At 39.8% G+C, this 17,542-nt stretch overlaps 1 protein-coding gene across 1 annotated transcript in view; it reads left to right on the forward strand.

The window, feature by feature from the left end:
• LOC121320013 (G1/S-specific cyclin-D2-like) overlaps nt 1–17,542 on the forward strand; it is a 197,966-nt gene that overhangs the window by 20,054 nt on the left and 160,370 nt on the right. The window lies entirely within an intron of this gene.

A 17,542-nucleotide genomic window follows, 5' to 3' on the forward strand; every position in this document is an offset into this window, starting at 1 on the left:
TGTAAATATAAAGATTAGACACCCTGCTAAAGCCAGGATACTAACTTTAAAAGGCTAGAGAAAAGTGTTGGACAGAATGGAGCTCTCACGGAGGAACTTTGCAAAGGGCCCCCCAGAAAGCTGACAGCCAAACACCCCTGCTATACTTCCAGCTAAATGTTGTATACCTTTTTACAAAGGCACCGACATATTACATGGCTTATGGCTTGAAATTAGTCCACAGTGTCTGTATAAACAGAGGCTGGAGCCACTGGGAGCTTGCTTGCTCTGAAGTAACTCTTTGAAATGGTTCCTTAACCAGTCCGTGTAAACAGAACTGTGACCTGAAATTGTTTCTCCTTCTCCACACAGTGGAGCTCTGTATTAGAGCTTTGTAATAACTGTTTCTGATGGAAATTTTCAAAAGGGGAAAAGGGGTACCTTCCTGTTGGTAATTACCCTTTCCTTTTGTCCTGACAACATATGATGAATTGCTTAATTAAAACAAGCATTTAGCTTAGATGGGTTATTAGCCAGATTTACTGTGTGCACCAATTAGGGCAAAGTTCATTGCTGTGGTTGCTAACCAGTATTTAAAAAAAAAAATAAATTGACTTTGAGCTGTGAACAACTAAATGTGAGTATGCAAGTCGGTAGGTAGATGGGAATGTTTTTTTACCTCTATATCTTTCTACTTTATCTATGTCTCTGTCTGTTTTATCTACCTTTTTATCAATTCTGGTTGTGAATATTTGTCTACCTAACATCTGATTGCTGTATACTATCACTTTGGTTTAATTACTGATTATCTACAGTATACGTATACTGTGTCTATTTTGACAGACCTGCTTAGTTTTAGTCTTTTTTTCATGCTTAATATATAATGAAAGAATACTGTGGTGTCCTTGCACATACCTTGGTTTCTGCCAGGTTTTGCAAACCGCAAGTCAGACTGGCAACTTGTGTGAAGTGATTAATTGTTGACCCCGCACAGCATTCACAGAAAGGCGGTCATGCCAGTTTGCGCAGATCACAATTCCTCTGACCGGATGCTGAGGCTCCCTGTCTCATTGCCAGGACTTGTTTGAAACACCTGAAGATTGTTGGCGGATGTCCCAGTTTTGATTTCAATATATATATATATATATATATATATATATATATATATATATATATATATATATATATATATATATATAATATATATAAGCTCACATGCATACAAGGCATATACAAAGATGCGTACTGTATGGTACATACAAAACTGCACACACATCTGAATATCACTTTACATTCAGTTTGGAAATACATGCTTGCTTAAAAGAATTAGAAACATGCTTGCTGATATGCATTCAGAAATGCATGCATAACTGTAACCGTTTTAAAACTTGGCTTCTCTTTACGCAAAACCCCTAGCTAGGATCCAGACCAGCTGAAAAGCTCCCAGTTGCGAGGCTCTTATAAATAGAACTGTCTGCATGGCGTGTACACAGCATTAGCGAGAGAAGCTTGATCAGCAAAAGTCATGTTAAAAAATGTTGTTTTTAAATTGACCTATCCATATTGGGTCCAATTTGGATCAGGTATTATCCAACTTTGCCTGGATGTGAAGCTGCTAGACTGGCAATCCAAAGCAGACACTTTATAGCTTCGCATTGTGGAGCTGACAGCTTTTACAGCATAGGAGGTACTGTACTTTAACCAGGAGCTGGGGAGCTAGTAGCATACAGTGACAGCATTACCATCACATGCTGACTTTTAAAGCCACAGCATATGCATATAGGTTGGGTAATGATCTTAAAATGTCTTAACAAATACTGTACAGAAACAAATGTTCTCTTTGTTTGAACTTCACTAGATCTCACACACAGTTAATATAGACTTTCCCACTGCCTGTGCCAACAGTCTTAAGTCATTTATGAAGTGGCGCTGAGTTTGGGCTTGAAGTTATGGAAGGAGCTTGTGTGTTTTTTGCACTGACAGAATGGAAAATGTCTGTGCTAATGCAGGGAAGCAAAGAAAAAACACTGATATCCAGTCAATAACCATATACTTATATGTGCAAATAATTAAAAAACAAAAAACAGTATATCGTAAAAAATAAACTAAATACAGAAAATACCAATTTTAAAGTTAAGGTTTGATGATGATTTTGTTGTAGTTTGTACTTTTAATTTGGAACATGCATAGTGCATATTTTTAACAGCATGCTGAGATGAAAAGTTGCGGCTGCTTTGTTGAAGTTTAAACTCGCTCTAACAGTCCAGATGCAATCATACAGGGTGAACTATAACAAAGGAACCAGGATTCAGCAGTGTATCTGTACCATTGTACTTTGAATATTTGTAATTACTATTTGAAGAACCAAAAATATTCTCAGCACAATAAAAAGGTGACCGATCGTAATAATAAAAAGCTAGTAAGAGGTAAGAAATTGATTTAAAAGCGTTCATTTTCAATTTGTTTATTTGTCTGTTTCAGTCATCACATCCTGGAGACTTTAAGTTTAGAGCACCCATGTGGCCTCAGTACAGCTCTCAAAACAGCTCCAGTCTCCAAGCACAAAGTACATTTAAAGAAGAACAAGCAGAATTAGCGAGAGTAGCTGTGACATTTCATACACGTGCTGTCTAACTTTCTCTACGAGTGTATTTATGCTAATCCAATCCAAATTTACAAGATTCTTTTTGTGTTGTCGTGAGCTTTCGGTTTTGGTATTGTGTGCTGTGCCAGTGCTGGCAAGGTAATGTGGTGTCCATCTTGGCTGGCTCGGTAGAATCAATATGGAAAACGTATACTGAATTTAAAAACTTGTGCAGCAACCAGTACTCCCCTTTGTAAAAATGACCTTCTAAACAGTCACAGCAGGACATTGCAAGCTAGTGCTAGAATGATATCTACCACAGTTATTGTATTCAAGGCCTTTAACTTGGCACCATCATGGTATATGCATTTCTTACTACTGAAATCTTAACAAAACTTCTGATGAACAAGTAAACAATAGAGACATTGCAAATCCTCTTCAGATAGCTTGTATTCATCTTTTTGCCACCTCTTCTAATTGTTTAGCAGTCCATGGTTTTTGAAGGTTCCTCAAATGTCATTTGCATCTATCGGATCTAACCCCGGCTGCATGATATAGATGTGGACCTGACAAAAGATTGAATACGTTATTTACAGTGACATTGATAAACAGTTTTTTGTCTCATTGTGTATCAGTGGGGAGATTAAAAGCAAGTTCCTTTGGAGCTGTAAGCCTTTTTAAATCCTCACACAATGTGATTTTGTCTTTGGCCTTTCAGCACAGACATTCTGTTTGCATCTGCTGTTAGGTAGGGGATGCAGGCATGCAGCACTTCACTAGAGCATTTGTCCTCCCCTAATGAAGCATGTTGATGATAATATAGTGGTGTGTAATAATTCATGGCGCTTTCTAAAAGAAGCGCGTGTCCAGCATTTGCCACACTCAGACACACGGCTCATTCACAGAACAAAATGGAGCTCAGGCAAATGTTTTGCAAAGGTTTTTAGATTTTTGGAAGGAAGGAATCAGGGGGGAGTTCTTCTTTGTAATGCCAGGAGACCGTAACAAGTAAAATGTGGTTGTATACTAAATAGTGCTGGCCTACATTTCCACTTCTCGTTTTAACTGAAAACACTGAGACAATTTTGCTAAACTGAAGCATTTGCTTTTCTTAGACTTAATTTCTTCTAGTTGTAGGTCAGATTTTATGATTTAGTTTCTTGGGTGGTGATAGTTTAAAGAAAGTGTTTAAATGCATTTAGATACATTTTGCTCTTTCATTTTAATTTTTTTGGGGAGAAAGTAATATGATCCTTCAGGTGAAGTCATTATGAAAATAAAATGCTAACGGTATTGGCATGTTCATTTAATAAAGAAATAAAGTATGCTAATTATTGGATAGCTATTATTCAGTCCATCATAAAACTTGTTCCCATTGTGTAACTCATTGTTGTACAAGTATCTATTTATCTTGTAAGAGGGAATCAGAAGACCACAATAATACCAGAAGACCAGTAAAACTGATGTATTTGCCTACGTGTATTGTGTTTTTCCTACTGAAGTGCTTGCATACCTGTTTTTTTGTTTCCAGGGCCCATATCAAATCTTGCCTCTAACAAAGATGGTGAGTTTATACAAGCCAGAATACAAAGTGGGCTTTAGTATATGCAGGGCATTGATGTTAAGAATACTAAGATGGTGTCTTTTTTTCTGTAAACATCTGTAGACTGTTAACTGGGAGCATCTGAATGTTCTGTTTCAAGGTCGCTTTACAATCGTCAGCAACTTCCACTATAACATGTTTATCAGTAGACCCTTTATTAATTGGTATTGATGTACAAGGGGAATAAAACCCTTAGCCTGCTGTTAACTTGTGGCATCATTTTACTCAGGCAATGTAAGTTCCCTCGCTGACACACCTTTTCTTATGTGCCTCTGATCGATTATCTCAAGACACGGTCCAAAGCTTTAGCGACGTAGTACAGACATCTCCTCAGTTTAAAGAGAAGATTTAGAAATAAACTTGAGGTGGTGAGGCTGGCGCCCCAAAGAGATTTTCATGCCTTCCGTTAGAAGAAATCACAAGTGTGCTCAGAGTGTGCCAGTGTGCCAGTTTGGTGGTCTTCTGAAGGTTGTTAATTAGTGCAGAATGCAGACTACAGTTACACTGCCAGTTCTGATGAAAAAGAGAAAATTGAAAGACAGCCAAGACCGAGGAATTTGTGATTTAGAACGGATCCAACTGCAAGAACTCACTGTAGAGACTTATGCAAATTTGATATGACCAGTGTGGTCAGTGGTGGGTTTGAATTAATAGCCTTCAAATTAAATTAAATATCCATATTGCTTTTGTTAATCCTGGCCATTAAAAAAAAAAGCTTCAACTTTTATAGATATATTTGTTTGTTTGTTTTCCAAAAAGAAATTGGTGTCATGTTTAAACTAAACATTAGGTTTTTGTGTGTGTGTGTGTGTGTGTGTGTGTGTGTGTATAACATCCCATGGCGGTCATGTGGCTTAGGTCATGTGTGACGCTTATTTTTTTGATTATTGAGTACTTGTGTCCTGTTCCACAGAGGCCTCCCAGTGTTCTGCGGATAAAACTTGAAATCTGCAGGCCATTGTTGCTTGTTTTTGTTTTGGTATTGACATTGTTTTGTTGTGTTCATGTACTGGTGGTAGAGACATTTAAAAAAGAAAAAGATGTTAGCGGTCTTATCACCAACCTTATTATACGAGGGCATTGTTATTACATAAGTGCATTGTTATTATACACAGGTCTCGCTCCACCTCTTGTTATAAATAGGTCTTGCGCCCCCACAGTGTATGATGACACTGTAAAACACTGCAGTTTGTGTCATTCACCATGTATTATAAAGAATGTATTAAGTGCTTTGGGACCTGAAGTTGCAGTTTTGATCATATGCAGTTCACTTCTGTCAACATGTGAATTAATTTGCAATGAATGCCTTTGAGGGCTGTGCCAAGTAATACATATAAGAGCTCAATGCTATGTTGTACCAAGTACTTGGATAAATTTCGATAAATGTGTGATATCCAGTATTAGATTTGAGTTTGTATGACCTTATTTAGACATGATGCTTCAGCAGGAGTATTTAGGTTATATGTTTTAAAAGGGGTAGATGTTTAGTTGGTAACCTAATGGTATATATTTCCTTTTCCCAAATGCACCATCAATTTAACATCTATTTTCATAAAGCTTTTACTTTTAAATTGCTAGGTGTCTCAAAGCCCACCAATATAGTAGGATTTGACAGATGGATCTGTTGCTGGGTAATCTGTTGATAATAGATTGACTTGTGCAGCAGAACATGACTCTGTGTAATCCGAAAGATGTAAATTGCTGTTGGTTCAGACATAGAGAGAATTAAGTGTATATAAAGGCCATATAAGCTTTTATAGAAAGTCTGTAAGCTTAGCCAGTGCAAAAATGAAAAAGGCTCTCATTTAAACATGGGCAAATGCTTTATGCTGGGCTTGTAGTGATGTGTGAATTAGTTTCCCAAGTAAATACTGACTGAAGAACCAGAGTGAGGTTTAATACAGAGCTGTGCCAACCCTTTGTTATGTTTCTAAGCAAAGTTATGGTACACAAACCTAATCTTTCAGCACCCTAGAAAAATAAAAATTAATCATTAGGTAAATGTTTGTGATGCAAATTATTAGCCTGCATTATTTTTTTTCATCCATCATTATATTAATATTTTTATGATAAATTGAAATAGTTTATCTGATATGCAGTATGCTAAAAGGACTGTATTCAGATTTATTTTTATTTTGTATTACTCAGCTACAAACTTACATGCTTCATAATTAGATATGCCATATGATCCCTCTCTTTCAGTTTTTGGAATTGTATTTGCAATTCAACAGCTTCTAACCAGTACATCAATACGGCAGTTTGAATTGGTACAGGGTGCAATTTGTACCATGTGACCTATCAATTGTGCTTGGTCAAAGACCAATTGTCGCATTATCTACAGGTTTAGAGTCTGTACATTTTCTTACTTCTTGTTAGCACAAGCAATATTATATCTGCCCCTCCCCCTTTTCTTCTGTTGAAGATATTTCAAAGACAACACTTCAGTATTGCTGGTACCGAATAACTTTATGTTGTAGGTCACTCTAAGACCCTCTCCACAGTACATAACCTCGAGAGCGTTTTAATTAATCCAGCTCAAAGCGTCCATACTAAAGTACCGTTTCATGTTTAGTCAGGGTTAATGCGTACAGTTCTCCTTGACCAATTTCATCGCTCCAGATAAGAATATACTTTGATTTCAGCATCTGATCATGTCGCTTCATGATCCATCATTTTACAACAAGCCTCAGATATTGTGTACAGTACAACAGTATTGGTAGTCATTCTCAACTCCTTCAGGTTCCTGTTCGAGCACTGTATTTGTAATGTCCACGTGTCAGAACAGATCAGAAAGCATTCTGGGATATCGGAGGATACACAAAAAATGTAGTTCGATATTACAGCATCCACACTTCTGACAAACCGCACTACCTGATGAGGTCTAATTTAGAACTGGACTCGAGACTACCCCCTGTAAGTGGACTTGAGTACAGTTTTAAACTCTGCGTAGTATAGACTCTAACCGTATTTAGCACTTTTAAGCTGGTTTAAAGAACATTTATACTGTTTAAGGCATAGTGTGGACAGGGCCTAAAGGTCTAGCTGCAGTGACCAGAACTCAGCAGATCGTCTGTGCTGTAGCTTTGTGTTTAAATGTTTGTTGAAATAAGGTAAAAACAAACAAAAAAAATGCACAATTAATTACTAGCAGGTTACAAAACCATCATAATCTTGCAATTTTTAATCTCCAAGCATTTTAACACAGTATCTGTGTTCTCAACAGTGTTCAAATTCTGAAAACCTCAGTGTGCTTGTAGCTTCCAAGAAAACAGATTGTTTAAAAATAGCAGTCCACATTATATGCTGTCAGTTTTGCTTCTGAGTTACCTGTTGTTATATTTAAACTGGTCATTTGACAGTTACAAAGGAAGATGCTTACCATCGTACTTTAACGCTCCTTAATGCTTCCTGTAACAGAAATCGCCTTATATGGGTCATTCTGCAGTTCTGGCACAATGAGTTTAGGTGTCCTTATGTGCCCTGCATTTACACAGCTTGCAACAGAATGGTACTATAATGTATCTTGTGTAAGAAATAGGATTTTTGAGCTAGAGATGATTCTCTGACAATGAGCATTTTCACATGTCAGCTAAACCAGAATGTTAAAAACTCAATTTAGATTTCAGAGATCATTGAGGCAATAACAGTTTCTTTTCAAAGTGCATGTTTCCTGCAAAACATTTTTGAGTAACTCCCTAGATTCCCCACTTGTGTTGGCTAAAGTATGACGTTGATATTGTACAATTACATCTGTTATGTTTGGTACTAGTTAAAATAAACATGGTTATACTCTCTACTCTGAGTAATACCAAAAACCAATACCATTAACTGAAAAAACCATAACTAATAAGTGATGGGAAGTGATGTGGGTGTGGTGCCCACAACCTTACAATGCTAGAAATTATATTTCCCCCATTTCTATTTAGTAACATCTAGGTGACTCTAAGTACAGTGTGGGGTTAATGGGGAATAGCATTTCTCTTTTTAGAGTTCTTGTTGTTTTTTTTTTTTTGCTTCTTTAGTGGGTGCAGTCTATGTATTACTGGATACTTTGTGCCCCATGGATGGCTGGTATTGGTTTCCTAGCTGACAGCTGCTGTTTACCCAAAATGAGCTGCATGGGGATACAATGGGTCCCCTTAGAGTACAGCACAGCAGCTGTCTCCTCTGCATGCTAAACAATCCCAAAGAAAAGAACAGGGAATTCCTTCAGGGGTGAAGAAGAAAACTTTACTTACAGCTTGCCCTGCTTCCTGTGTCTACGGGCATATTTGCTTGATCTTTGGGTCCTTCATCTTTATCAACATTAACAATCCCCAAGATGGAATTGTGAAAAGGAAGGAAGGAGTTGTTGACCCCTGTGAGAGGGTGTGGGGAATTCACTGGACACAAGAGTCAGAAAGTTTATTTTGAAACACCACCGGGGTGTACTGTTTTATTTAGGGCTTATGCCGTAGCCCAAATACAGACAACAGTAATTAGATAGTTCACAGGGGTTACCAACAATGGTAGGGATGAACACAGTCTGGGTTGCACTCACAGGTGCTGAAAATAATATTCCAAAAACAGAAGGTGAAAGCAAAAAGGAAAATAAAACACAATAACAAAACTACAAACAAACGGTGCTTCTACTTGCAGCATCCCGCAGCCTCTGCTATCCGGGACAGCTCAGGTTTCAGTTGTGCTTTGCTATTCCCTCACTGTCACTCACGGGGTTGCCCAGACTTCCCCAGCTAAGCTAATAATGTCCCACTAGGGGTACGGGATAAAGCACTAATTCTTTGTAGCGGCTGTTTTCTGCAGCCGGGCTTGCTTGCCCCTTTCTCTCCCTCCAGACACTGGCATTCTGTCATGTTTTTAATCCAGGTTTATGAACAGAGCTCCCACTGTCATTTTTCCTAGAAGGGCAAGACCGAAGGAACAGCAAAGCGTAATTTCTAATGGTCAGTCAACCCCCCAAGACCCGCCTCTTGACCACTCACCCAACCTCTCTGGGGCATTGCCATGATTGGCAGGTGGATCCCACTGGGCCCCCAACCTCCCCTTGCAGGATCATGCATGTACCTAAAAGCCAGCACAGGTCTCCCCTATCACAACCCCATTGTTGCATTCTAGGGGCCCTACTTGGAAGCAAATTGAAAGGCATATTTTCTGCGAGGAATAAAACAATAGTAATGATCTAGCAAGACAAAACTTGCAGGAAGGACCAGTTCAATTATTCTTCTGACTATTCTCTTGCTACATGTGTATCACCCCTTGTTATTATACCACTCTCGCATTGTGCTTGCTATTCCATCTGAACCCTACTTAACCATGTTATATAGACCTGCTCCACCACCATTATAGCGGTTTGGCACATAACCAGGGAAAACGAAAAAAAAAAAAAACCTCTGACAAGGGCCGTCTCAGTGCAATGTGCAGCACAAAAACCAGATTGAAACTTCTCGAATATACCATTAAGAATTAGAAATTTGTGTAATTTAATTGCAACAGCTCTCTATAGAACCTTATCTAAGAATGGTTTAGGTTGGAGATTGGCCTATAGTTATTGAGGACTTTAGGGTCGAAATTGTGTTTCTTAAGCATAGGCTTTACCACAGCGACCTTAAGAGCTGAGAGAACTATAGCGGAGGAAAGTGAGCCATTTATAATTTTTTTAATGTGGGTATTAATAACACCAAGAACATCTTTTAATAGTTTTGTAGGAATAGGATCAAGAGAGCATGTAGTAGCTTTCTTATGTCGAACTAGCTCTATCAGTTCCTGTAAGGTAATCAAAGAAAAAAAGCTCCCATAGTAGCCTTAATAGGTGTAGTTGGTAAAATTCTGCCCGAGTCCTCCTTAATAGAAGGTGTCTGTGGAATCTCATTTCTGATGTCTAGTATTTTATTTTTAAAGAAATGTAAGAAGTCATTGCAGCTGTGAGAGGAGCCAATGTCAACGGTAAGACTATTAGGGGAAGATTGAATTATTATTTTTATTTGTTTCAGTTAAATTAAAATAATATGATGATCTACCAATGCCAGAGCCTTTCTATATTTAACCAGGTGGCTCTTCCATGGGATGTAGTGAACATGCAATTTAGATTCTCTCCATCTACATTCTAGTTTTCGACCCTCATAGTTCATCTTACGAGTTGTATCACTGAACCACAGTGAGCTTTTTTTAAAAGACACACTCTGAGTTTTGATTGGCACTATAGTATCTAAGATACCAGTCAAGGTGGTTTTGTAGGTTATTAACCAGCTCATCTACTGATAAGGACTCAGAGAGTGGTAATGAGCTCAGTACATCAGAAAGCTTAACAGCAGTTGAAGAATGAATTACCCAGGATTTAAATGTATGGTCCACTCTTTATAGATACTGGCAGATTCATCTAAAAAAGAATGGCAAGATGATCAGAAATAGTAAGATCTAGGGTTATGACGTTCTTAACAGCTAAACCACGAGAAATTACCAGATTTAAAGTATGGCCTCGATTGTGTAGGGCCTTTGACATGCAGGATATAATCTAAGGAATCCAATAGCCTCAGAAATTCGAAGGAGTTAGAATTAGAATCAATGTCAACATGAAGGTTAAAGTCATCCAATAAAAGGATCCTATCATATTTGACTGTCAATATAGATAATAGATTCCCAAATTCAGTCAGAAATAGCGGGTTTGACTTAGGTGGTCGATACATAATTACAATATGAACAAGTAATGGACTGTTTAATGTCAAGGTTAAAACTTCAACAATTTCCTGTTTGATTCCAAGTTTACTACAGAAAACAGTAGCAGGTCCACCTCCCTGCCCAGCAGAGCGAGCTTTCTGGAAAAAGAATTGTTAGGTGGAGAAGCCTCAGTCATGGAAACACTGTCATTCAGTCCAAGCCATGTTTCAGTTAAAGAGAGAATATCAATGTTGTAATCCTGAATACAATCATTAATTAACAGAGTCTTTTTAGACAGACACCTGGCATTAAATAAACCTAGGCATCAATTGCTCCAATCAAGAGTACATGATTGAGCAGGTGTAATAGATGGAGGTTACTGTAGCACACGCCTCTGTGTTTGCTCAGCAGGTAGCAGGAATGGCAGGATACTTTAACCTGAATTCTACATGCCTCTTTAGATTCCCTCCCCTCCCCTCCTCAGTTTGTTGCCAGTTTGCCACATGTCTAATATTTGACACTATAACAACTGCATATTTAAATATTAAAAAAAAGGAAAAAAAAAGAAAATGCATTGCACAGGCAGAGATTGAACCCGGTACCTCCAGCACAGCGGCTACAGCACCGATCCACTATATACAAGAGAGCCGCAACCCCTTACGAGTGAATCAATATTGTTGTGTTGTGTCACCTACCAGTCCTGACCCCTACTCCATGCATGCTGCAGCCTACTAATATGTAGCATTGGCTACTAAAAGCATACATTGATACAAGTATACATATAGCCTGTTATATATAACTTAAAAATATGTTACTCGTATATTAAATAATGCAATTCTGTTCCATGTGGGTAATACATAATTACTGTACGGTATTTTGCTGTTTTAAATCATTTTTTTCGCTGTGGAAGCGATTTGATCAGTGTGTGGGTATCGTTTTTCGTATTGTTATATGTCATGAAACTCATTCTAACGCTACACGAATATATTGCAATGCCAGCAATGACATCCCTTTTATATATATATATAAAATGGTACATTGAAATTTTGTTCTGTTTTGATATTTTATTTTTAAACACTGAAACTCAGAATCAATTATTGTAAGGTGACATTGGTTTTATGTTGGGAAATATTTTTAAGAAAAATAAAAAAACTGAAATATCTTGCTTGCTTAAGTATTCAACCCCTGTGCTGTGGAAGCTCCCAGTTTGCACCGATGAAAGAAATTGCCCTAACGAGGACACAATTGCCTTACCATTGGCCTCGACCTGTGAACCATTAAAGTTGCTGTCACATTTTCTGGATAAAAACCCCACTGTTGAAGGATCATTGGTGAGGCTGTGAAGGAAAATGAAGACCAAAGAGCATTCTACAGAAGTTAGAAATAAAGTAATACACATGCATAGATTAGGGAAAGGGTACAAAATAATATCCAAGTGTTTGGATATCCCAGTGAGCACAGTTGGATCAATAATCAGTAAGTGGAAGCTGCATCACTCCACCCAGGCACTGCCAAGAAAAGGCCGTCCCTCAAAACTAAGCGCTCAAACAAGGAGACTTGTGAGAGAAGCCACAGAGAGGCCAACAATCACTTTGAAGGAGCTACAGAGTTCAGTGGCTGGGAGCGGAGTAATGGTGCACCAGTCAACCATATCAAGAGCTCTGCATAACACTGGCCTGTATGGGAGGGTGGCAAGAAAGAAGCCGTTACTCAAAAAGTACCATCTGAAAGCACGTCTGGAGTTTGCCAGAAAGCATGAGAATGACCCAGCTGTGATGTGGGAAAAGGTTTTGTGGTCAGATGAGACCAAGATAGAGCTTTTTGGCCAAAACTCAAATCGCTATGTGTGGCGCAAACCTAACGCTGCCCTCAAGACACACCATCCCTACAGTGAAGTATGGTGGTGGCAGCATCATGCTGTGGGGATGCTTCTCATCAGCAGGGACTGGGCATCTTGTTACAATTGAAGGAAGAATGGATGGAGCAAAATACAGGAAAATACTGCAAGAGAATCTGCTTCAGTCCGCTAAAAAACTGAAGCTTGGGAGGAAATTCACCTTTCAGCAGGACAATGATTACAAACACAAGGCCAAAGCAACATTGGAGTGGCTCAAGAACAAAAAGGTGAATGTCCTACAGTGGTCCAGTCAAAGTTCTGATCTCAGTCCCATTGAGAATCTGTGGCACTATTTGAAAATTGAGGTCCACAAGCGTCGTCCAACCAACCTGAACAACCTGGAGCAAATCTGCCAAGAAGAATGGGCCAAAATCACTCCGACACTGTGTGCAAAGCTGGTACATACTTACCCCAAAAGACTTAAAGCTGTTATTGCAGCGAAAGGTGGCTCTACCAAATATTAATGTGTGGGGGTTGAATGTTTATGCAAGCAAGATATTTCAGTTTTTTATTTTTCTTAAAAATATTTCCCAACATAAAACCAATGTCACCTTGCAATAATTGATTTTGAGTTGCAGTGTTTTAAAATAAAATACCGAACAGAACGAAATTTCAATGTACCATTTGTAATTCAGTAATATGAGAGAATTGGTCAGGGGTCTGAATACTTTTGCAAGGCACTATATATATATATATATATAAGTAAACATGTCTTTTATATGTAAAATATAGGTACATTGATTTGTGATTATGAATTGTTCAGTTAAAAAAATTAGCAATACATTTTGGGATTTTTCACATTTGTTTCACTTAGTATGGTACTATAAATCATTAGTCTATAGAAAGGGTTAGACTAACTTAGTCTCGTGCTTGGTATCCTCTAGAGGGCAGCAGCAGTTATTTTTGGGTTTGTTGCAATTGAGAACTTTTTTAGTACGCAGCTGGGGACTAACTTCGGCCGCCAAGTTCGTTGCAATTGGTATTTAACTTGCGTACTAGTTTAGTACAGAGCTGCGTAAACCACGGGATCATCCCAAGTGAGTATGCAGCTTTCAGTTTGTTGCAGTTGACCCTATATGACTAAATGTGAAGTACTGTTTATTTCCCCAATTCCTAGATCAGGGGTGGCCAACCCTGATCCTGGAGAGACACAATCCAGCAGCATTTATAGGTAACCCTTAATCGTCAATTTCGAAAGACTTGGAATAGCTTAATTTTGACAAGTAAGTTGTAATTGCTTTCAGTTTAAGTAGTAACTTTGTTCAATTAAGTTAATTTAGAGATAATTTGGAACAAAAACCCGAACACTCTGCTGCTGTCTTGGATCAGAGATCACCACTCCTGCTTAACTTGCTAAATTCATCAACAGCTTACATTCTTCAGAAATGGATAATGTAAGGGTTATCTGTAAACCCTGCTGGCCACCCCTGTGCTAGATAATGGTTTGTTTTTAATGTAGTTTCTTTTTTGCTTGGGAGAGGCCTCATCCACTGCCACTCAGTTTGCTGGTTTACACTTTTACAAATAAAATGTCAGTACTACTGTATCTAAGAATTTATTGAGACAAGTTCAGTTTGTACACAGGGTGGCAGCAAAGAGTTAATTGCTTATTATAGCAACTCAGTGTTATTTTGATTCATTGAGCAAACTGTAGCTGCATCTTTTTATATGCAGTGGCAAATTGCCCGTGTTTTGAAAAACATATTCCTTGAAAATCCAAGAGAAAATACAAACAGTGCACCTCTGGATTATAGAAATAATCACATCTTATCGCTTGGGGTGTAGTATACAGTATGTAAAATAGATGGGGATTTCCTGACAATGAGCAGACTGTTTTGCATGACTTGATGTTAAGTACTTACAGGAACCATTTTTGATTACAGTGTTTATGTGTGTGTGTGTGTGTGTGTGTGTGTGTGTGTGTGTGTGTGTGTGTGTGTGTGTGTGTGTGTGTGTGTAAAGTTTGAGAAGAAGGAAGACTGCTGTGTACCAAAATGATCAATAAGAAAAACAAACAAAAAAAGTCCTTCATCGGCTGAATACAAAAGTACTTTAAGAAGTTGATAAAAAAAACTAACAAGAGGTCTTTTAAACAAAATTCCAGAATGTTGATGATGTTAATGATCTCAAAATAGAATGTTCATTCCAAATGGCTCCAAAGTGCCCAGTTTGAAAATAAGTTCACATTCTTTTTACTTCATGACAGCATTAGTTCCATAACAATGAACTCTCCCACAAATTGTGATGTCCTCTATAGTGTGGTCATCTTTGTTAAAATGTCTGGCAACAGGAAAGGTAGAAGTATTCATTTGTATGTTTCTCAGATGTTTCACGAAGTGATCAGCTAAGCGCCGTCTTGTTTCACCAATATACAGCTTGTTACATTTGATGCAGCCAATGCAATATACTATTCATTTACTAATGCAAGTAAAAGTATCATGGATAGTATGAAGAAGATTTTGGTCCCTTAACTACTGTGTTGCTGTGAATGTATTTACAAGTAGCACAGCATGACCTGTTGCATGGAATCGTACCCTTATGACTGTCTAGATTGGGTCGAATGTTACTGTGGACCAGATGCTGTCTTAGATTTTTGTCTCTTCTGTATGACATTAAAGGAGGATTGTTTCCTAAGTACATAAATAAAATATATGAAGGAATGAATACAGTAAATCAAGAACAACAAAGCCTCATACTAATATCTTGCATTAACACTATAAACATTTGTTAAGGCTTTACTGTATGTTTTCAAATGCACACTTGAATGGTGCACAGCAAGCAGCTAGCTGTTGAGATGCATCAAGCACATTGTACAGTACATGGCATTTTCATTGTTCTGTAACCTTGCCTTATGGCACAAATGTATTTGTTTCTAATAAAATCAGGATTCATTCTAACTGTAGCTATCCTTATTTAATACTGCACTGAACTATTAAGACTATTAGCAAATATCCTTTTGGGTAAAAAACAAATGTTCCACTTGAACACAGTGCCTGGTAAAATGTGTGCTTTGGACAATTGTGAGGAGGCTGGCTGCAGTGGTGACGTCAGAACAAGGAAGTAATACAGAGATTGTTGATATGATGATGAATGCACTGCTATGTGTTTAAACAGAAATAAAAGTTTTGGACAGAAAACAACACACCAAAACAGGACATGGCACTTGCGGCCAAAATAAAAAGGTAAACAAAACACTAAACAAGACAGTGGACGAGCAGACAAACAAGTACCGTGCTGGCACATCCAGCATGTTGTAGCAATTGTTAAACTCCTCTCTCTCACACGTTCTCCACTCACAAACACACAACCCTGAGTGAGTGAAAACATGCAGCTTTTATACAGCTGTACTGAGACTCGATTGCTAATCAGTCATTCAAGTGGAGTCTCGGTACAACTGCACGTGAATTAATAAAAGTGTAATTCTCCTTGCTCACATATTATTTTACCTGCACGTGAAGTGCTGTGCAGTCCTCGTGCCTAAATACAAATATACATTTTAAACACTTGTGCTCCTAACCCATATTTATATCCCATGTATTTTTACATAAACACCAACATTAACACACTACATACAACATAAAACACAAATAGACATAAAGGGGCGTGACACTCCGCCACATATGCCCCCCCTTGCGCTGCACACATGGCCTCAATAGCCACCTCCCCCCTCCCCCCTTAGTCCCAAAGTCCCGGTTTATAGTCTCTGCCCAGGAGCAGGAGCAGCAACGGGCCAAAGGTGGCGGCCATGGAGGGAGGTCCTCCTCCCACCCCTACAGCTGTAGCAGCCAGGCCGACTGTACCCAGGCCGATTCCTTTGACCAAGGCATTACTGGCCGCCGCCCAGTTGTCTGTGGGGGGTGGTCTCCTGACCGCCTCCCCCTTCTCTGTAGCTGGCAGCTCTCCCTTGTGGCGGTTTGGCCCCCATATTCCCTGCAGCGAAAGTGCTGCAGGGGCAAGTGGTCTCCTGACCCATTCCCCGTTCTTCATAGCTGGCAATTCCCTCTTGTTGGGCTCTGGCCACAGTATTTACTGCGGAAACGCAGGGCTGACACTAACCCCAGGCAAAGCAGTTCCGGCGACCCCAGGTGATGGTAGCAGCAGCGGACCCTCGGGAGGCGAACGCTGGAGGGGAGCCCCTGGCCATAGAGGCGGCAGCGGGAGGTCCACTTCTCCCTCGTACCCTGTAACCGGTAGCTCCCCAGGCTATGGGGAGCAGCAGGCAGCCCCAGGCGATGGGGAGCAGCAGGCAACCCCAGGCGAGGGGGAGCAGCAGGCAGCCCCAGGCGATGGGGAGCAGCAGGCAGCCCCAGGCGATGCAGACGTGGCATCCTTGGGCGGTGCAAGGCAGGCATCCTTGGGTGGAACCAGCAGGAATTCACCCTCTGCTGGTGGAGATGGGAGCTGCAAGCAGTCCCCTGGCGACGAAGGTGGGAGCAGCGGGTAGTCTTCTGGCGACGAAGGTGGGAGCAGCATGTAGTCTCCCCCTGTTGCGGGGGACTGGTGCGGCTCTCCCTCCAATCCCGGGAAAGTGGTGCTTGTGTCAGTGCTCGGCTGTGCAGGGAAGATAGTGCTCAGGGGGTAGTGCTGGCTCTGTGGCGGCAGATCCTGGTTCTCTTCCCTGCATGGTAAGGATGGAGGCAGAGGCAGCTCCTGCTCCTCTCCTCGTGAGGTTGGTGGTGAAACCAGCAGGTATTCTCTCTCTGCTGGTGGTGGAAGTACCAGCATGCATTCTCCCTCTGCTGGTGGTGGTGGGAACAGCAGGCACTTCTCCTGGGCTGTGGACCTGGAGGCTCCCCTTTCTTGGGCTGCGGACACTCTGCGTCCT

This window comes from Polyodon spathula, chromosome 8 (assembly GCF_017654505.1).
Source record: "Polyodon spathula isolate WHYD16114869_AA chromosome 8, ASM1765450v1, whole genome shotgun sequence".
Taxonomy (NCBI): domain Eukaryota; kingdom Metazoa; phylum Chordata; class Actinopteri; order Acipenseriformes; family Polyodontidae; genus Polyodon; species Polyodon spathula.